Here is a 22,269-nt window from a genome sequence, read left to right on the forward strand (position 1 = left end):
GAAATATCCAGACTCTCACATTGGGACTGACTAGGCAAACAGCCCGACCTGTAGAGAATGAAGAAAAGCAGGCTGGGGCGACAGCCACCTGGGAACAGCATGGAGCCAAGGGAAGCAGTGAGTGATCCCACCCGGGAAACCATGCTTCTCCCACAGATTTTTGCAACCTGCAGATCAGGAGATCCCTTCATTAGCCCATGCCACCAGGGTCTCGGGTCTGACTCACAGAGGTGTGTGGAGTCCCGGCAGGGCAGCCACTCAGGCAAACACAGAGACCCAGTTTTGCATACTCTGGCCCTGGGATTCCCAGCGAGGTGGAATATCAATCCCTACATACCCCTAGGAGGCGGGCTGTATCCAGGGAGCCAAGCAGTGTCATTCTGCGGGCCCCACTTCAACGGCACCTCACAAGTTAAGACCCACTGGCTTGGAATTCCAGCCAGCCACAAGTAACAAGCTTGAATCTGCATGAGAAGGACCAAATTCCTGGGGAGAGATGTGACCATCATTTCTGTGGTTCAGTCAACTCAGCTGTTATAGCCTGCTGGCTCTGGAGAGTCCAAGGGTCTGGACAAGGAAGGGTCCCCCACAATGCAGCACAGTTGCGCTACCAAAAATCAGCCAGATTTCTTATTTAAGCAGGTCTCTAATCCTGTTCCTCCTGACTGGGTGAGGCCTCCCAACAAGGGTTTCCAGCCACCTCCTATAGGTGCAGTTCTGGCTAGCAACAGGTCACTAAACTGCAGGATGGAGCTTCCAGAGGTAGGAGCAGGCTGCCATCTCTGCTGTTTCTCAGCCTTCACTGGTGATACGTCCAGGTACAGGAAAAACTGAGGCAACTAGGGTCTGGAGCAGAACCCCAGCAAACTGCAGCAGCCCTGTGGAAGGGTAGCCTGACTGTTAAAAGAAAAACAAATGGAAAATAACATCAACAAAAACCCCATTCAAAGGTCAGCAACCTCAAAGATTGAAGGTAGAAAAGCCCACAAAGATGAGAATGAATAAATGCAAAAACGCTGAAAACTCAAAAAGTCAGAGTGCCTCATCTCCTCCAAATGACTGCAACACCTCTCCAGCAAGGGCACAGAACTGAGTTGAGGCTTGCCTGAACTGACAGAAGTAGGCTTCAGAAGGTGGGTAATAATTAACTTTGCTGAGCTAAAGGAGCATGTTGTAACTCAATGCAAAAAAAAAAAAAATGCAAAGAAGCTAAAAATCATGATAAAACAATATGGGAGCTGATAGCCAGTTTAGAGAGGAACACAACATGAGACATTCACAGTGCAATCATGAGTATGAATAACAGAATAGACCAAGTGGAAAAAAGAATCTCAATGCTTGAAGACTACTTTTCTGAAATAAGACAGGCAGACAAGAATAGAAAAAAAAAAAATGAAAAGGAATGAATGGAATCTCCAAAAAGTATGGGATTATGTAAAGAGACAGAACCTATGATTGATTGGGGTACCTGAAAGGGACAGGGAGAATGGAATCAAGTTGGAAAACATACTTGAGGATATCATCCAGAACTTCCCAAACCTAGCAAGATAGATAGGCAAACATTCAAATTCAGGAACTGCAGAGAACCCCAGTGTGATACTCAGTGAGATCAACCCAAGACTCTTGATATGGTTTGGCTGTGTCCCCACCCAAAATCTCTTATACATGAATTATAATCCTGATAATCCCCACATGTCAAGGGTGGGACCAGGTGGAGGTAATTGGATCAGGGGGCTGTTTCCCCTGTGCTATTCTTGTGATAGTGAGTGAGTCTCATGAGATCTGATAGTTTTAGAAGCATCCAGCCTTTGCCCTGCCTGCACTGACTATGCCCTGTGAAGAAGGTGCCTGTTTCTCCTTTGCCTTTCACCATGATTATAAGTTTCCTGGGGGCTTCCCAGCAATGTGGAATGGTAAGTGAAATAAACCTCTTTCCTTTATAAATTACCCAGTCTCAGGCAGTTCATTATAGTAGCATGAGAAAAGACTAATACAATTCTCCAAGGTCCAAATGAAAGAAAAATAATGTTAGCAGAAGGGAAACCCATCAGACTAACAGTGGTCGTCTCAGCAGAAACCCTACAAGCCAGAAGAGACTGGGGGACAATATTCAACATTCTTTAAGAATTTCCAACCCAGAATTTCAGAACCAGCAAAAGTTAGCTTCATAAGTGAAGGAGAAATAAGATCCTTTTCAGGCAAGCAAATGCTGAGGGAATTTGTCACCATCAGGCCAGCCTTGCAAGAGCTCCTGAAGGAAGCACCAAATAGCAAAAGAAAAGACCATTACCAGCCACTACAAACAACACTGAAGTATACAAACCAGTGACACTATAAAGCAACCACATAAACAAGCCTGTGAAATAACTAGCTAGCATCATGATGACAGGATAAAATTCATACACAATACTAGCCTTAAATGTAAGTGAGCTAAATGTTCCAATTTAAAGACACAGAATGGCAAGCTGGATAAAGAGCCAAGACCCGTCAGTATGCTGTCTTCCCAAGACCCATCTCACGTGCAAAGTCACACATAGGCTCAAAACAAAGGAATGGAAGAAAATTTACCAAGAAAATGGAAAACAGAAAAAAGCAGGGGTCACAATCCTAGTTTAAACCAATAAAGATAAAAAAGACAAGGTAATTACATACTGGTAAAGGGTTCAATTCAACAAGAAGAGCTAACTATCCTAAATATATATGCACTCAATACAGGAGAACCATATTCATAAAGCAAGTTCTTAGAGACTACAAAGAGACTTAGACTTCCACACAATAATAGCGAGAGATTTTAACAAACCAATATTAGATCATCAAGACAGAAAATTAACAAAGATATTCAGGACCTGAACTCCACTATGGATCAAGTGGACCTAATAGCTATCTACAGAACTCTCCACCTCAAGAATATACATTCTTCTCATTGCCATATGGCACTTCTTCTAGAATTGATCACATAATCAAAGTGAAACACTACTCAGTGAATGCAAAAGAAATGAAATCATGGCAAATGGTCTCTCAGACCACAGTGCAATTAAATTAGAACACAAGATTTAAAACTTCACTCAAAACCACACAACCACATGGAAATTATACAACCTGCTCCTGAATGACTCCTGGGTAAATAATGAAATAAAGGCAGAAATCAAGAAGTTTTTTTGAAACTAATGAGAACAAAGAGACAATGTATCAGACTCTCTGGGATGCAGCTAAAGCAGTGTGAAGAGTGAAAGTTATAGCACTAAATCCCCATATCAAAAAGCTAGAAAGATATCAAGTTAACCTAATATCACAATTAGAAGAACCAGCAGCAAACAAACTCCAAAGCTAGCAGAAGACAAGAAATAAAGATCAGGACTCAGAATAAAAATGACAGATAGGAGGCAGGACTAACTTGCAGCTCCCATTTGGACAGACAGAGCAACATGTGGAGGCTCACTTCATGAACGTTTGCTCCAAGAACTACCCACAGGAACATACCAGGAAAGCCAAGAGAATCCACAGACCCTTTGAAGGAAGTGGATTGCTGCTGCAGGCCCCTGGAGACAGCTGAAAAACTGTGATTTCCTAAAGTGTAAAAGTGTGAAAAGGAATCATCTGCCCCTGAATTCACACCCTTACTGGGGAACCTGAAGGTCCAGATCACCAGAGAAGGATTTCACCTTACCTGGAGCTGAGACAAATTTAGAGAGCCAAGTGAAAAACAGGAGTAGGAGAAGTAGGGGTAAGAGCCCTGGGGGCTCTCTAAGTTCCCAGGGAAGCCATTTCTGACTTTGTCTCACAGGGGTTCTAGGGAAGGGCTGCCAGAGGAAATGGGAATAGACCACAGGAAGAAGGAAACGTCTAGCTGAACTTTGTAACAATTTCAACTAAATGCAAAGTGTTCTGGAGGTGGGAGTGAATCAGGAGTGCAGACACAGAACAGAAGTTGCTACAGGTGGGAAGGCATAAGTCCTGAAAGTCCTGCTTGCTTTCTCAGCTGGCAGGCTGGTAGCCTGGGGCTAGTTCTCAGCCCAGCTCACCCACTGCCTGGAAATATACTCGGTGCTGTCGGATAAGTAAGTATGGTGGAAGTGAGACTGGCCTTTTGGGCTACATGGAAGCTGGGTGAGGACTGTAAGTGCTGGCTTTTCCCTACTTCCCTGGTGACCTGCATGACACAGCAGAGACAGTCATAATTCCCCTGGGAACAACCCCACCCCCAAAGCAGCCACAGCAAGCCCCACCCATGGAGAGTCTGCACTCAGGCACACCTAACTCTGCCACCACCTGATGGTCTTTCTCTACATGCCCTGGTAGCCAAAGACAAAGGAAATAATCTCTTGGGAGCTCTATGGCCTCACCCACCACCTGATCCTCCCTATACTACCACCACAGCTGAAGCCCTCTTGAAAGCACCACCTTCTGGCTAGAAGTCAACCAACACAAAATTAGTACAATAGACAAAACCACAACCAAAGATCCTAACAGAGTCCACTTGATTCCCCTCCCACCTCCACCAGAGCAGATACTGGTATCCATGGCTGAGAGAACTGAAGACGGTTCACATCACAGGACTCTGTAGACACTCCCCAGTACCAGCCTGGAGCCCAGTAGTTCTGCTGGGTGGCTAGATCCAGGAGAAAAATAACAATCACTGCAGTTTGGTTCTCAGGAAGCCACATCCCTAGGGGAAGGGGGAAAGTTCCACATCAAGGGAGTACCCCTTGGGACAAAAAAATCTGAACAGCAGCCCTTGAGTCCCAAATCCTCCCTCTGACATAGTCTATCCAAATAGGAGGAAACCAGAAAAACAATTCTGGCAACATAACAAAACAAGGTTCTTTAATACACCCAAAGTATCACACCAGCTCATCACCAATGGACCCAAACCAAGAAAAAATATCTGAATTGCCAGAAAAAAAAATTCAGAAGGTAAATTATTAAGCTAATTAAGGAGGCACCAGAGAAAAGTGAAGTCCAATTTAATGAATACAACATATGAAAGGAAAAATCTTCAGTAAAATAGATAGCATAAGTGAAAAACAATCACAACTTTTGGAAAGGAGGGACACAGAGAAATGCAAAATACACTGGAAAGTCTCAGCAGTAGAATGGAACAAGTAGAAGAATGAACTTCGGGGATTGAAGACAAGGCTTTTGAATTAACTCACTGCAACAAAGTCAAAGAAGAAAGAATTTTTTCAAAAATGAACTAAGTCTCCAAGAAGTTATGTTAAATGACAAAACCTAAGATTAATTGATGTTCTTCAGGAAGAGGAGAAATCTAAAAGTTTGGAAAACATATTTCAAGGAATAATTGAGGAAAACTTCCATGGCTTTGCTAGAGATCTAGACATCCAAATACAAAAAGCTCGAAGAACACCTTGGAAATTTATCACAAAAAGATCATTGCCTAGGCACATAGTCATCAAGCTATCTAAGGTCAAGACAAAGAAAAAAATCTTAAGAACTGTGAGGCAAAAGCATCAGGTAACCTATAAAGAAAAACCTATCAAATTAACAGCAGATTTCTCACCAGAAACCCTACAAGCTGGAAGGGATTGGGGCCCTATCTGTAGCCTTCTTCAACAAAATAATTATCAGCCAAGACTATTGTATCCAGCAAAACTAAGCTTCATAAATGAAGGAAAGATACAGTCTTTTTCAGACAAAAAAAAAAAATAAATGCCAAAAGAATTCACTACTACCAATCCAGCACTATAAGAACTTCTAAAAAGATCTCTAAATCTTGAAACATATCCTCCAAATAAACCAAAATAGAACATCCTTAAAGCATAAATCTCACAGGATCTATAAAACAAAAAACTATGAAAAAAAGCAAGGTATTCAGGCAACAAATAGCAGAATGAATAGAATAGTATCTCACATATCAATACTGACATTGAATGTAAATGGCCTAAATGCTCCACTCAAATAGTACAGAATGGCAGAATGGATAAAAATTCACCAATCAAGTAGCTGCTGTCTTTAAGGAACTCACATAACACATAAGGACTCAACATAACTTAAGGTAAAGGGGTGGAAAAATATATTCCATGCAAATGGCCACAATCAGGGAGCAGGAGTAGCTATTCTTATATCAGAAAAGACAAACTTTAAAGCAACAGAGTTAAAAGAGACAAAGAGGAACATTATATAATGATAACAGTACTTGTCTAATAGGAAAATATCACTATCATAAATATATATGCACTTAACACTGCAGCTTCGAAATTTAGAAAACAATTACTACTAGACCTAAGAAATGAGATAGACAGCAATACAATAATAGTGGGGGCTTTAATATTCTACCGACAGCAGTAGACATGTCCTCAAGGCAGAAAGTCAACAAAGAAACAATGTACTTTTGGAATGAATGGACTTATTTACAGAACATTCTACTCATAGGCACATGGAACATTCTCCAAGATAGACCATATGATAGGCCACAAAACAAGTCTCAATACATTAAAGAAAATCGAAATTATATCAAATACTCTCTCAGACCACAATGAAATTGGAAATCAACTCCAAAAGGAACCCTCAAAACCATTCTAATACATAGAAATTAAATAACCTGCTCCTGAATGGTTGTTGGGTAAACAATCAAATCAAGACGAAAATTAAAAAAAATTTTGAATTGAATGATAATAGTGATACAACCTATGGAAACCTCTTGGATACAGCAAAGGCAGTGCTAAAGGAAACTTCATAGCATTAAATGCCTACATCAATAAGTCTGAAAGAGCACAAATGGACAATCTAAGGTCACACCTCAAGGAACTAGGGAAACAAGAACAAACCAAACCCAGACACAGCAGAAGAAAAGAAATAACAAAGATCAGAGCTGACTAAATGAAATTGAAACAAACAAAACAGAAAAACAATAAAAAGAGTAATTAAACCAAAAGCTGATTCTTTGGGGAAAAAATAAAATTGATAGACAATTTTTTTTTTTTTTTTTTTTTTTTTTTGAGACGGAGTCTTGCTCTGTCACCCAGGCTGGAGTGCAGTGGCGCAATCTCGGCTCACTGCAAGCTCTGCCTCCCGGGTTCACGCCATTCTCCTGCCTCAGCCTCTCCGAGTAGCTGGGACTACAGGCGCCCGCCACCACGCCTGGCTAATTTATTTTATATTTTTAGTAGAGACGGGGTTTCACCGTGGTCTTGATCGCCTGACCTCGTGATCTGCCCGCCTCGGCCTCCCAAAGTGCTGGGATTACAAGCGTGAGCCACCGCGCCCGGCCTTGATAGACAATTAATAAGATTAACCAAGAAAAGAAGAGAGAAGCTCCATTAGAAATGAAACAGGAGGTATTACAACCAAAACCACAGAAATACAAAAGATCATTCAAGGCTACTGAACACCTTTATGTGCACAGACTAGGAAACCTAGAGGAGGTGAATAAGTTCCTGAAAGTATACAACACTTCTAGATTAAACCAGGAAGAAACAGAAACTCTGAACAGACCAATAACAAGCAGGAAGATTGAAATGGTCATAAAAATAATAGCCAACAAAAAAAGTCCAGGACCAAATAGACTCATAGGTGAATTTTATCAGACTTTCAAAGAAGAATTAATACTAATCATCCTTAAACTATTCCAAAAGATAGAGAAAGAGGGAGTCCTCCCTAAATCATTCTATGAAGCTAGTATCACCCTAATATCTAAACCACCATGCAATTCCACCTTACTTCTGCAAGAATGGCCATAATAAAAAAATAAAAATAAATAGATGTTGGCATGGTGGCATGGATGTGGTGAAAAGAGAACACCTTTATACTGCTGGTGGGAATATAAACTAGTACAACCACTATGGAAAACAGTGTAGAGATCCCTCAAAGAACTAAAAGTAGAACTACCATTGGTTCCAGCAATCCCACTACTGGGAATCTACACAGAGGAAAAGAAGTCATTATATGAAAAAAATACTGGACAACGCATGTTTATGGCAGCACAATTTGCAATGGCAAAAATATAGACCAGCCCAAATGCCCATCAATCAATGAGTGGATAAAGAAATTGTAGTATATGTGTGTGTGCATGTATATATATATATATGTGAGCACATGCACACACCATGGAATACTCCTCAGCCATAAAAAGGAACAAAATAATGGCATTCACAGCAATCTGGATGGAATTGGAGACCATTATTCTAAGTGAAGTAACTCAAGAATGGAAAACCAAATGTCGTATGTTCTCACTAATGAGTGGGAGCTAAGCTTTTAGGATGCAAAGGCATAAGAAAGACACAATGGACTTTGGGGTGGGAGGGGTGTGAGAGATAAAAGAGTACATATTGGGCACAGAGTACACGGCTTGGATGATGTGTGCACAAAAATCACCACTAAAGAACTTATTCATGTAACTAAACACCACCTGTTCTCCAAAAAGCTATTGAAAAAAATATATAAAAATATAAAAAATTCAAAATCAGAAAGAACCAAGATCAGAGTGAAACTGAAGGAGATAGTGACATGAAAAACCCTTCAAAAAAAATGAATCCAGGAGCTGCCTTTTGAAAAAAATTAATGAAATGGACTGCTAGCTTGACTAATAAGAAAAAAAGAAGAATCAAATAGACACAATCAGAAATGATTAAGTGGAATACATCACTGACCCCACAGAAATGCAAACAACCATCAGAGAATACTATAAATTCCTGTATGCACAGAAACTAGATCCCAAGACTGAACCAGGAAGAAATTGAATCCCTGAATAGACCAATAACAAGTTCTGAAATTGAGGCAGTAATAAATAGCCTACTAACCAAAAGAAGCCCAGGCCTAGACAGATTTACATCTGAATTCTACCAGAGGTACAAAGAAGAGCTGGTACCATTCCTACTGAAACTATTCCAAACAATTGAAAAGAAGGGATTCCTACCTAACTCATTTTATAAGGCTGGCATCATCCTGATACCAAAATCTGGCAGAGATACAAAAAAACAAAAAAAAGAAAAGAAAATTTCAGGTCAATATGCTTGATGAACATTGATGCAAAAACTCTCAACAAAATACTGGCAGACTGAATACAGCAGCACATCTAAAAGCTTATCTACCATGATAAACGTGGCTTCATCTCCAGGACGCAAGTTTGGTTCAACATATGCAAAGTAATAAATGTGATTCATCGCATAAACAGAACCAAAGACAAAAACCACATGATTATCTCAATAGATGCAGAAAAGGCCTTTGATAAAATTTAACATCACTTCATGTTAAAAACCTCAATAAACTAGGTATTAAAGGAACATACCTCAAAATAATAAGAGCCATCTATGACAAACACACAGCTAATATCATACTGAATGGGTAAAAGCTGGACATATTCCCCTTGAAAACTGGCACAAGACAAGGATGCCCTCTCTCACCACTCCTATTCAACATCATATTGGAAGTTTGGGCCAGGAAATCAAGCAAGAGAAAGAAATAAAGATTCAAATAGAAAGAGACGAAGTCAAGTTATCTTTGCTTGCAGATGACATGATCCTATATCTAGAAAATCCCATCGTCTTAGCTCAAAAGCATCTTAAGCTGATAAGCAACTTCAGCAAAGTCTCAGGATACAAAATCAATGTGCAAAAATCACAAGCATTCCTATACACCAACGACAGGCAAGCAGAGAACCAAATCATGAATGAACTCCCATTTACAACTTCCACAAAAATAATAAAATACCTGGGAATACAGCTAACAAGGGAAGTGAAGGACCTCTTCAAGAAGAATTACAAACCACTACTCAAGGAATTCAGAGATGACACCAACAAATGGAAAGACATTCTATGGCCAAGAATAGGAAGAATCAATATCTTAAAAATGGTCATACTGCTCAAAGTAATTTATAGATTCAATGCTATTCCCATGAAACTACCATTGACATTCTTCACAGAATTGGAAAAACTATTTTAAAATGTATATGGAAGCAAAAAGAGCCCAAATAGCCAAGGCAATCCTAAGAAAAAGAATAAAGCTGGATCCATCACACTGTCTGACTTCAAACTACACTACAAGACTATAGTAATCAAAACAGAATGGTGCTGGTAACCAAAACACACATAGACCAGTGGAACAGAATAGAAAACTCAGAAATAAGACCACACACCTACAACCATCTGATCTTTGACAAACCTGACAAAAACAAGCAATGGGGAAAGCATTCCCTATTTAATAAATCGTGCTGGGAGAACTGGCTAGCCATATGCAGAAAACTGAAACTGGACTCCTTCCTTATACCATATGCAAAAATTAACTCAACATGAATTAAAGACTTAAATATAAAACTCAAAACTATAAAAACCCTAGAAGAAAACCCAGGCAATACCATTCAGGACATAGGCATGGGCAAAGACTTCATGATGAAAACACCAAAAGCAATTGCAACGAAAGCAAAAATTGACAAATGAGATCTAATTCAACTAAAGAGCTGCACAGCAAAAGAAACTTTCATCACAGTGAACAGAAAACCTACAGAATGGGAGAACATTTTTGTAGTCTAGCCATCTGACAAAGGTGTAATATCCAGAGCCTACAAGGAACTTAAGCAAACATACAAGAAAAAAAAATCACATTAAAAAGTGGGCAAAGGACATGAACAGACGCTTCACAAAAGAAGACATACTTGTGGCCAAGAAACATATGAAAAAAAAAAGCACAACATCACTGATCATTAGAGAAATGCAAATCAAAACCACAATGAGATACCATCTCACACCAGTCAGAATGGCTAATATTAAAAAGTCCAGAAGTGGGCGGATTACAAGGTCAGGAGATTGAGACCATTCTGGCTAACATCGTGAAACCCCATCTCTACTAAAAATTAAAAAAAAAAAAATTAGCCAGGTGTGGTGGCAGGTGCCTCTAGTCCCAGCTACTCGGGAGGCTGAGGCAGGAGAATGGCATGAACCCAGGAGGTGGAACTTGCAGTGAGCCGAGATCGCACCACTGCACTCCACGCTGGGCGACAGAGCAAGACTCTGTCTCAAAAAAAAAAAAAAAAAAAAAAAAGTCCAGGAACAACAGATACTGGCACAGTTGCAGAGTAAAAGAATGCCTTTACCCTGTTGGTGGGAGCGTAAATTAGTTCAACCATTGTGGAAGACAGTGTGGTGATTCCTCAAAGATCTAAAGGCAGAAATACCATTTGACCCAGCAATTTCATTACTGCATATATACTCAAATGAATATGAATCATTTTATTATAAAGATACAGGCATGCGTATGTTCACTGCAGCAATATTCACAATAGCAAAGACATGGAATCAATCTAAATGCCCATAAATGATAGACTAGATAAAGAAAATGTGGTACATATACACCGTGGAATACTATGTAGCCATAAAAAGAATGAGATAATGTCCTTTGCAGCGATATGGATGGAGTTGGAAGCCATTATCCTTAGGAAACTAACACAGGAGCAAAAAACCAAACACCACATGTTCTCACTTATAAGTAGGAGCTGAATGATGAGAACACATAGATACACATGGTGAGGGAACAGCACACACTGGGGCCTGTCGAAGGGAGTGGGGTCAGGGGAGGGAGAGCATCAGGAAGAATAGCTAACAGACACTGAGCTTAATACCTAGGTGATGGGATGATCTGTGCAGCAAACCACCATGGCACATTTTCACCTAGGTAACAAACCTGCACATCCCGCACATGTACCCCTGACCTTAAAAGTTGAAGAAAAAAAAAGAGAGACTTTGGTTAGCACCCAGATCAACTTTATGCCAGGGCAAAGATGTTACTCTCATTTGCAAATCTATTCAAGATCTTCCCAGGAGGTTGCCTGCACTTCCAAACTGGCAGCAGGAAGTGCAGTGTGTTTTCACGGGAAGGTAATCATGACAGCTCAGAAAGCACCTGCTGGGCCTCCCGTCAAAAAGTGACTGCTGACTCAGGGTGCTGGAGTACAGGGGAGCAGGAAATCTGAAAGGTAGCCTGTGTCAAAGAGACCACCCTCATTTGAAATTTGGTTGAGCAACATTTGGGCAAATCCCCAAAACAATCCCGAAAAACCATCCTTGTAGTTTGTGCTTAGAGCATGTAAATCAAGACTTGCTTGGTACTCAGGATTTAACCTCATCCCCGGGGAGAGTAAGCATACCTTTATTACACGCTGATGATGTGCCTAGCACTCTCGCACCGTGCTGTGATTTTTGCATACATAATCAGCAGGGGTTTTTTTCTTTCTTTCTCACCACTGCCCTTAAGCAGTGTCAATCAGATCTCCCTTTCCACCCCTAGATGACACCTTGGCAGATCTGTTAGTGTCTCAAGTCACTGTTTTCATGTACAGATGATCCCTGACTTATAATTGTTCAACTTTACAATGGAGCAAAAACAATACATATTCAGTAGAAACTGTACTTTGAGTACTAATATAACCATTCTGTTTTTGACTTTCAATATAGTTTTCAATAAATTACATGCGATACTTAACACTTTATTATAAAATGGAAGCTTTGTGTTAGATGATTTGCCCAACTGTAGGCTAATGTAAGTGTTCTGAGCACATGTAAGGTAGACTAGGCTAAGCTTTGATGTTCAGTAGCTTAAGTGTATTTAAATACATTTTCAATTTATGATATTTTCAACTTACGATGGGTTTATTGGAAAACAACCCCATTATAAGTTGAGGAGCATCTATATTAAAAAGTCCACTTCAATTAGTCTCTTATCTAATTCAAAGCTTCTCCCCTTACCCAGCTTGGGGCTTATTTGCAAATTCCACAAAGCCCCACAGAGGCAGGGCTGGCGGTGTTGATGTGAGAGCCAGAGCTTAGGGCAGAAAATCCACTCACAAGGAAGTGGGGGTTGTGCATTCCCTGTGCTGTCTCCTGCAGGAGCCTGGAGGAATGGGACATGCCAGGAGGAGATGAGTCCCCCCATTCACTATTACTCGGAGAAACGTTCACCTCAGACCCTTTCAGCCTTCCTTTCCCCACTGAGATGCTGATTGTCTTGCAAGATATACCATGAACAAGGGGTCCAGAGTAAAAAATGCTTTGGAAAAGCCTCATTTAACAATCCATCAGGCTTCTTTCAGCAGGATGCCTCAGAACAGTGGTTCTTAAAGTGTGGTCTCTGAACCAGGGCATCAGTGTCAGCTGGGAACTTGCTATAAATTCACTCTCCAGCCTCACGTCAGACCCATGGAATCAGAAACTCCAGGAGTAGGGCTTGGCCATTTGTGTTTCAATAAACCCTCCAGGTGGTTTCATTGTGGTTAAGTTTGAGAACCTCTGTCTCAGAGACTATAATATGCTAAGGTGGGGAACAGAGTAGACTGTTTACCAAATTTTTGGACCATATTTGTCCTTCTGCTAGGTACCTATGACTATCTCAGGGAACAAAAAATCCTAGATGACACATGCTGTGAAATTCACTCAATTCATTCACACATATGTTCCAGGTACTTCCCAGGCATTGGTGATGTGACAGTGAACAAAACAGACTGTAGCCAGCCCCTTCCCACTTTCCAGCAAATGCCACTCTCTCTCTTGCCCCACCATTCTTCCTACCCCCATTTCAGAGCTTCCCTCCCTCTGCTGACATATTTCTTCCTGCTTCTTATTTTGAGCATGAGGACTCCTCTTACCTGTGAGCCCCCACTCAAAAAAAAAAGAGGGGGCAAAAAAGCAAAACCCTCTCTTAAGCCCGCCAGGCTTTCTTCCTCCTCCTAGGTTTTTGCTTGCAGGACATGCCACAGAATTCACCCAGGGATATTTTCCTCATGAATTTCCTGAACCAGCTGCCGTCTGTCAGGGCTCTGGGCACAGATTCAGAGCTGCAGAGGCACAGCCTGCCTGTTGTGGCTTGTAAGTGCCCACATACAGAGTGAGTTTAATATTGGAGCAGGCCAGGAAGCACGTGTCTTAAATTTGGCAATTAGGAAAGGGAATATTTCTCCTCATGTGTTCCCTCTCTGAACACAATAAACTGCACAAAGACTAAGCAGATCGCTTGCCTCCAAATAGGAATTGTCTTCAAAGAGAGTCATTTTAGGATGGGGTTGAGGTCTCATCCTATCGGTTCTAACCCCTCCTGCAAAAGCCTCTAAAGTTCTCAAGGTAAGTATAAGGGATATGATAGCCATTCAACAATTAGTATGTATTGGCAGATCAACTGACTGACTGAATGAATGAACAAATGATTGCATTAAGAGCTAGCGACCCTGGAAATGATTCTTGTAGAAAAGGAGAACACGAGGGTCCAGCTTAGAAACTGGGAGTGTGTTCCTGGGGATAAGGCCATGTCTGTGCCAAATCCTTGGAATTCTAGCAAACTCAGCAGTGCTGTCTGTCCAAGAAAAAGAGTTGAGAAGTCCCTGGCAGACACAGAGGGTTTTGGACAGAAGATGAGGGCCCCATGGGGAGAAGGAAGGAGGGTACAAGTCATCAGATATGAGTGAGTCCCCATAAGACTCTAGCTAGGGAGGGGCCAATGCATGTTACACAGGTCTCCTCACCAGTCTCTGGCTTCCATGCACATTCTGGGGATAGCAGCACCTATTTGGATTTCCACTGAAAGGTAGTGGCTTTGAAGTGAGTTGGCTCAGGGGAAATTTCAGCTCTATCCACTTACTTGGGATTGGAACTTGGGGCAAGTTTCTTAAACTTGCTGAGTGTAGTTTCTTCATCTGTAAGATGGGTAGAAAATCTATCTTGCAGGAAGAATTGATTATTTATTAAATAGGTATTTTTTGGTACTAGGTCACACATTATGTTAGGTGCTGAATACAGAAAGTGAGTAAATATAGACATAAGCTCTTTCCCTTAGGTGACAGACAGAAAATTAAACACTCACGTAAATAAATGTAACATTATGTCTATAAGACATCCTATGAGTAGAGGTACAAGGTGTCATACAAGCCCATAATAGAGGAATTTTACCTAGTTTTGGAGATCAGAAAGTGATGGTGAAGGAAAGGACGAGGATGAATGTCAGAGCATTCAAGGCAGACAGAACAAGCAAAGGCAGCACCCTGTGGCTCAGAAGCGAGGGGTAGGTTTGTGATATAGGGGTAGAGGGCAGGTGCCTTCTCCTGCCCCTGCTCCTGTCAGCACACCGGTGGATCTACCTCACCCCAAACCATGGGGATGCCCATTCCAACCTTGGAGGAAGGCTATATATACATAGCACAGCTCCATGTTGAGGCTGTTGAGCCCGACCCCTCAGGTTCAAATTCTGATTTGATCACGTCCTGACTGCGTGATCTCAGGAGAGTTACATTTCCTGTCTGTGCCTCAAACAGAAATGATAACAATAGTAACTACCTTGAGGGGTTGTGATGATTGAGTTAATACATGTAAAACACTTAGAACACTGGCTTACCTCGTAAATAAGTGCTAAAAGGAGTAGGTGTTACTCCTGACATTCCTTCCTTAACTCATGGCCCTCAGTTATAATACTTCCATGGTTCTTGGCATGAGCCCTCTTCCCTCCCTCTGCCCAGTCCAGGAAGAGGCTCAACCCCTGATGTTCTTCATCACCCCATCTGGACCAGCGTGACTGCATCAGCCTGTACCATTCTCTGTCCATCCTGGTCCCTCACATACTCAAAACACACATGTAATTTTACATTTTCCAGTAGCCATATTAGAAAAGTAATAAGAAACAGGTGAATTTAATACTGTACTTTAGTCCAATATAGCCATTTATCATTTTGACATGTAATTAATATTAAAAATTATTACATTTTACATTCTGTTTTTGTACTTTTTCCAATCCATCATGATTTTACCCTAGCAGCACACCTCAATTTGGACTAGCCACATTTCAAGTGCTTGACAGTCACATGTGACTAATGGCTCTCCTATGGGTTATAGCCCAGCTCTTGACTCCTTGATCCACAAGGATAAGAACTACATCCTCTTCCACATCTCCGGGTATGAGGTAGGTGCACAACTAATGTTGGTCACAAATGAGAGCGTGGAGGGGGGTGGATGGATGAATTGTGGTCATGTTCTGCAGAGCCCCACCCATCCTCCCAGGCTCTTACTCTGCTACTGGGCACAGAGCCTTTTAGCCACAAGGAGATCAAATCCTGGGTACCTAGTGCTAAATTACCATCCCAAAGAGAAGGTGAGGGGAGGGCTTGAAGGACCCTGGGGGTCCAGGGCAGCATCATAAAGAGTGGAGTGTGAAGAAAGAAAGGCAGGGGAAGATTCATGCTGTGTAAAGGAGAAAAAGAAATGATCCTAGAGCACTCAGGCAAAGAGAGGAATGGGCAGAAGGAGGGAGGCATCTCCTGACAAGGCTTTCCCTGCTTCTTAAGGACTTGCCAGGGGAAGCAAAGATTAATGGGAGGAATGAGAGAGAGAATACTTTCGTGCAAAATGTTTCTTTCCGTGCTTAATTTCTCCTTTCATTCTTTCCTAGGCAGATAAATAGCAGAGAGTGATTACACATAACTCTTCTCACCATGGATTCCGGCATTTGTGGGCAGCTGCAGAAGAGTAGGTGGGAGGATCTCCCAGATTCTGAGGCCAGTTTTTCTGTGGCTCAGAGTGCCAGTGACTTGCTCAAGATAAAACAGCTTGTTATTGGCAGGGATGGAGCCCAGAAATCCTGTTTCCTGTCCCCGGGAGTGTGTGTTCAAAAGAAGTTCTTGGCAAAGGTGAGAATAAATCATAGGATCTTTGAAGAGGACTCCAGTGTATTAAACAAATAGGTTGCTGAGATGCAGTTAACTACTCAGTAATGTATTTGAAGAAAATTAGTTTTTCATTCTGCCACTCAGAATATCGAGGCTGGCCATCTATAAACACAGCCTGTCTCTAGGAGAACAGAGGTAGAATCCTCCTTGCAAGTTTAAAAAAATAAAAGAGTAATCTCAGTGGATATCTTAAGAGAAACATAATTATAATTTTGTTGACATATCTCATATCTCAGTGATGGTAAATAAGCCTTCCCTAAATAATTCAAATAATAAATGTTGCTCCTTTGGAGAAGTGAACTGATCTTGAATGGAATTGGGTAAGTGTTTCCACATACAAAAAAACAGCACGTGCTGGCGAGAAAGCATGTCCCACATCTCAGAGCTCACTGGGGACTGCCTCAGCTACTGGCTCTGTAAACCAGCAGCTCTGTGGTAACGGGACTGTCCTTCAACCACGTGGCTGCCTGTGTGTGTATCTGTGGGGGAGTGGCAGAGAAGAACAGTGTGCATTTATAATGGGGCCCCAGTACAGACCTTTCACCACATGGGCTTCCCAGACCAATCTTGTTCTGGTGGAATTCAGAGCCACTGAATTAAATTAAAGGCCATCAGTGGGGTCATGCCATGAGCATCACATCATTGCTCTAGAAAAGACAAACCCATTCCAGCCACATCTGGACCACTTGCTCCCCTTGCAGAATGATTTCTGCAGAAAGGCCTATTTGCATTTCACAGGGGCCTCAAGAGAAGGCTTGTCAACAGGTTGTCTCAGCTTGGAATTCCATGGCAAAAAAAAAAGATACTTTCTTTGAACTATGAATCAGTCTGCTAAGTTTGGGGGAATTTGTAGAAATATTTGAAGAACAGTTGCAGTTTTAGATCCATTAGGATATCTGAGATCTTAAGCACAGGCTGTTATGGATATTTGCCAAGCAGAATTTTCACTTGAGTTTTGGTCTCATATAAAGCTCTGGAAACTGACTGAAATCCAGTAATACTCTTTCCCCTCCCCCAAAAAATCAAAACAAATGCCACAAACACAAAAGCATTCCTCCTACCACCTTTCTCTGGCTCTGGAGAGAAGGTGAAATAGTCCTTATACTTTCATGCTAGGTTCTGATTAATCACTCAGGATAGACTTTGTGAGTGCCAATTACAGGCAAAGCATGTGCTGGTCCCAAGCTTTGGTGTGACTGTGGATGTAAGAAAATGTGAATATAAATGGCCTTCCATGTTTACTGAGATCGGTGTGGTTCATTCTTCCTGATGACTTCCATCCAACCTGCACTGTTCAGGAACCAGATTATACAGTCTTAGAACAAGACTGGGAAGGCCTCAGAGTCCAAGACTCTGTTTTGGTCTTCTCTTGTTCCCCACTATGGCTCTCAAATCCAGGGCTAGGGGCATAAAAATGCTCAGAGTGTTCACTGCATTTGATGCCATTACTCACTATAACAGAAAAAGCAGTGGTCAGAATAGTGGAGCACCACCTTTTTTTTGGCATGAGAAAAATATTCCTTGAATCATATATAATATTAGTAATTTGTAAGATGTTATATGATGTGTTCAGAAAGTGCTATTTTTACAAGGAGGACCCCTTGTTAATGACAATAAAGGCTCTCATGAAAGGGTCCATAAACCTTATTCATTCGTCTGTTAACTAAATATGCATGGAGCCTGCCATGTATCAGGCGCCCTGCTCCACACAGAGAAAGCTAAGAGCTGGAGCCTCAGAACTGCTTGGCAAAGCCTTGTAGGCTCCCTCTCTAGTGATCTGGCAGAAGTGGATGAGGTGCTCAGGCTGAAGACTATTTCAGAGGGCACTGATTCTTATGCCTGAGATTCTAAGGGATTTTGTGGCTTTATCCGCTAAGGGGAGGGCAGTTTTGAGAAGAGAAAGGGGAGGCTGAAGATGGCAGGCTCTCAAAGGTCCTCATCACCTGTAACTGTCGTTCCTGCAGTTCTTCCTAAGGAGACCCCTTGAAAGCGGACCCCACCACTATGCCACATACTGTGGGTCTTAGGTCCTCGTGTGAGGGTAAACTTCTACTTATAAACCAGGGGCTATACTCGAATCAAGAAAAATTCTTTTTTCTTCTATCTATCTTCAACTCTTGGATAATAATTTTGTTCCTTTTAAGAAATTTTCTTAAAAAGTTGAATTTCTAAACACATCCTGGAGAGCTGGCACATTAAGACCATTCCTATTGTGTTGTCAGGATAATGGCCCCCATATTGATTCATGTCCTAATCTCTGAAACCTGTGAATATGTTACAGTCATGCATCGCTTAGCAACAAGGACACATTCTAAGAAATGTGTCCTTTGGTTATTTCATCATTGTCGAACATCGTAGAGTGCACTCACACAAACCTAGATGGCATAGCCCACTGCACACCTAGGCTCTATGGTACAGCCTACTGCTCCCAGGCTATGGACCTGTACAGGACGTTACTGTACCAAATACTGTAGGCAGATGTAACATTATGGTAAGTATGTGTTTATTTAGACACAAGTAAATATAAAAAAATGTAAAATGATGGTACGGTATTATAATCTCACGGGATTGCCTTCCTATATGCAGTCTATCATTGACTGAAATGTCGTTATGTGGCACATGACTGTACTTAAACAGCAAAAGGGACTTTTCAGAAGTGATTAAATGAAGAATCTTGAGATGGGGAGAGTATCCTGGACCATCTAGGTGGGTCCAATGCCACACAAAGGTCCTCACAACTGAAGAGGGAGGCAGGAGAGCCAGATGTGATGTGATGATGGAAGAAGAGGTTGAATAATGCAGTGGCTGACCTTAAAGATGAAAGGGGCTATGAACCATGGCATGTGGGTAGCCTCTGTAAACTGTAAAGTAGAAGGAAACAGAAGCTCCTCTAGAGCCTCCAGAAGGAGCACAGCCTTCCCAATACTTTGATTGATTTTAGCGCCGGAGACCCATTTCAGACATCTGACCTCCAACATTGCAAAATAATAAACTTATGTTGAAGTCACTACATATGTGGTACATTGTATGGTTGCAATAGAAAACCAACACACTCATCTGGCTCAACACACAATCCTTGCTTCTCTACACAAACTGATTTCCTCAATGTTCCCCTTTTATACTAGACTTTGTATGCCACTTCTGCTCTGCTGTCTCATCTCCTCCTTCCACTTCTCCCGACCAATCAGCTTTCCAAGGCCAGCTCCACACTCCACTGCAGCCCATCCCCTGCCCTGAAATTCTTCATAGACGCCAGGCACAGTGTGCTCTGATTTCTGATTCTCTCGGTATTTTGAAGAGTGTTTATCAATATGTATAGTTCATGATTACTTTAGACAAACAAAAAGCTCATCTTCCAAAAGATGTTTAAAAGTGCTGGGCTGACCACACACAGGATAAACCAAAGACCACCTCTGCTTGGTGGCCTCCTGCATGCCTAAGCCTCCCCAAGCTGTTTAATAAGGGCTCAATTCCTGATTGCCTTCACAGTGAACTGTGGGGTACAGGTGTCAGCAGCTGCCCTCTGTCCACCCTGTATGCAAACAGGCCTGCATCCTTCACTGCTCAGCCCCACAAGGCTGTGTTCATTTGCTACAATTCACTCCATTTAGAGGTGTAGAATTAGTTGACTTTCAGTTCAGACAGTGCTGAGCCTGAAAGATGTGCTCTTCTGAGTCTCTGAAACATCTCCCTGGGGAAAGGCCCACTTGGGAGAGGGTTCACTTTTTTTTTTTATTTTACCCTTCACCCACCACCACCATAAGCACAGCCTGCTTTCATACATTTTGTGCCATACCCTGGGCTAAGATCTTTGCATTGCCTATTCTCCCAATAATTCTTGGAGGTATTACTATTATTTTCTCCATTTTACAAATAGACTGAAGCTCAGAGACGTGGAATAACACGTCCAAGGTCACACAATGAGTTTGTGTCTACAGCCTTGCTGTTTGAACTGTGGGCCATGAACCAGCAGCACAGGCATCCCTTGGGAGCTGGTTAGAAATGTAGAATCATAGACCCCATCCCAGGCCTTCTGAATCTGAATCTTAACAAGATCTCCAGGCAATTAACATGCACATTAATGTTTGAGAAGTTCTGCTCTAAGCCACTAAGCAGTACTATCACTCAAGAAAGAAAAAGAAAAACAATCATTCATTGGATGAGAATTTAGATAGAGTGCTGTGTAAGGATTCTTGTAGGTCAAATGGAACTAGACACTGCAGAAGCGGGGAGGGCCTTGGGAGCCACAACTCAACTCTTACCAGCTGTGGCTCAGTTATATAATCTGATGAAAAAATCTGCTTTCTATGGTTATAAATTTTGCTAGAAAAAAATTCATATAACTGACGCTGAAAAGCATGGAGCTCCCATCAACCCACTGTTGAGCCCTTACAGAGTTTGCCTGGGAGAGGAGCCGAGGTCTCCTGAAGGATTTCATTTAATACCTAAGGACGCAAGGGTGTCCCTCCTTCCTGCATCTAGCCTTCAGGCTAGGCAGGAGAAAGCTAGTCTGCAGGAGGACTGGTATGAGGAAGTTATCCTTGTGTGGTGGCCATTGAAGCCAACAGCCTCCAAAGAGCATTAGAGTGACCAGGGCTGCTTTTGCAAACATCTGAATTGAATCTTTTTTATCCCTTAGCCTAATGAGGAAGCAATGGAATTTCAGGAACTTAATTATCGGCAAGCTAGAACGTACGCAGGAGAGAGAGAAAGAGAACAAGAGCAAGGTGGGTGGAGGGAGAGTGACTGATTTGGGAATGGGGTAACTTGGGCACCATGTGTGTTAAGTGAAGGGCTGGCTCTCTCAACAGCAAGATTGACTCCATTAAACAGTGTCAGGGGTTCCTTCCCTTCACCCGAACACTCAACTAGAAGTGAGAGGAGCAAGACTGGTACTCAATCATAATGATTTAAATTCTTTAAACCTGTTAATTGAGGTATTATTTATTTATTTATACTCACTTCATTTCTCAGATTTAGGGTTAATTAGTATTAATAGATTCTTAATAGCCATGGTTAATGGCAAGAGAACTAATCATTTTCCATTAATAAAATAATACTTTATTATTTTTGAAGTACCCCCACAATATTCCATTTTCTCCTCAGTCTCCCTGGGAGGATGAGTGGGTATAATATGCATTCTACGAAGGAAAAAAGTAAGGCCAGAAGAAGTACAATGATTTCATCAGAGGCAGCTTATGAGATTGGGGAACGGGGACCAGAGCCCCAGCTTTCCTGAACTCTAGGAGGTAATTCTTCCTTGGCTGGCTTTTCCAGCCAACTGAGCAAACATGAAAACCAAACCAACAATAAAAACACAACACTAATCAAACACGGGCAAAGAATAGACAGGTCCAACACTCCTCTTATTCAGAAACATCCCAATTCCTTGTCCTTTAGTATAATCCTTGTTTTACATTCATGACTGTAGAATCCTGCTTGAATGGTTTACTTCGGTTCCACGATGGGATTACTCATATCAGAAAGTTTGTCCTTCCCTCGCAGATATTCTGAGTGCATTCCTAATTTTGAAGTAAGTCTTTCTTTCTGGGTTCTATATGTTACCCAGATATTTTCTGGGTCTTTAAACAATTGCCAATAAGGCTGCTTTTATGGACCAG

At 41.7% G+C, this 22,269-nt stretch overlaps 1 protein-coding gene and 1 long non-coding RNA gene across 2 annotated transcripts in view; one reads left to right on the forward strand and one right to left on the reverse strand.

The window, feature by feature from the left end:
- CLSTN2 (calsyntenin 2) overlaps positions 1-22,269 on the reverse strand; it is a 642,375-nt gene that overhangs the window by 43,248 nt on the left and 576,858 nt on the right. The gene's annotated exons all lie outside the window — the stretch shown is intronic.
- On the forward strand, positions 13,739-16,918 carry LOC105740134. The gene is made up of 2 exons (XR_001116147.2): positions 13,739-15,885; positions 16,372-16,918. It is a non-coding gene; the product is annotated as an uncharacterized LOC105740134 (long non-coding RNA).

This window comes from Nomascus leucogenys, chromosome 8 (genome assembly GCF_006542625.1).
Source record: "Nomascus leucogenys isolate Asia chromosome 8, Asia_NLE_v1, whole genome shotgun sequence".
Classification (NCBI taxonomy): Eukaryota; Metazoa; Chordata; class Mammalia; order Primates; family Hylobatidae; genus Nomascus; species Nomascus leucogenys.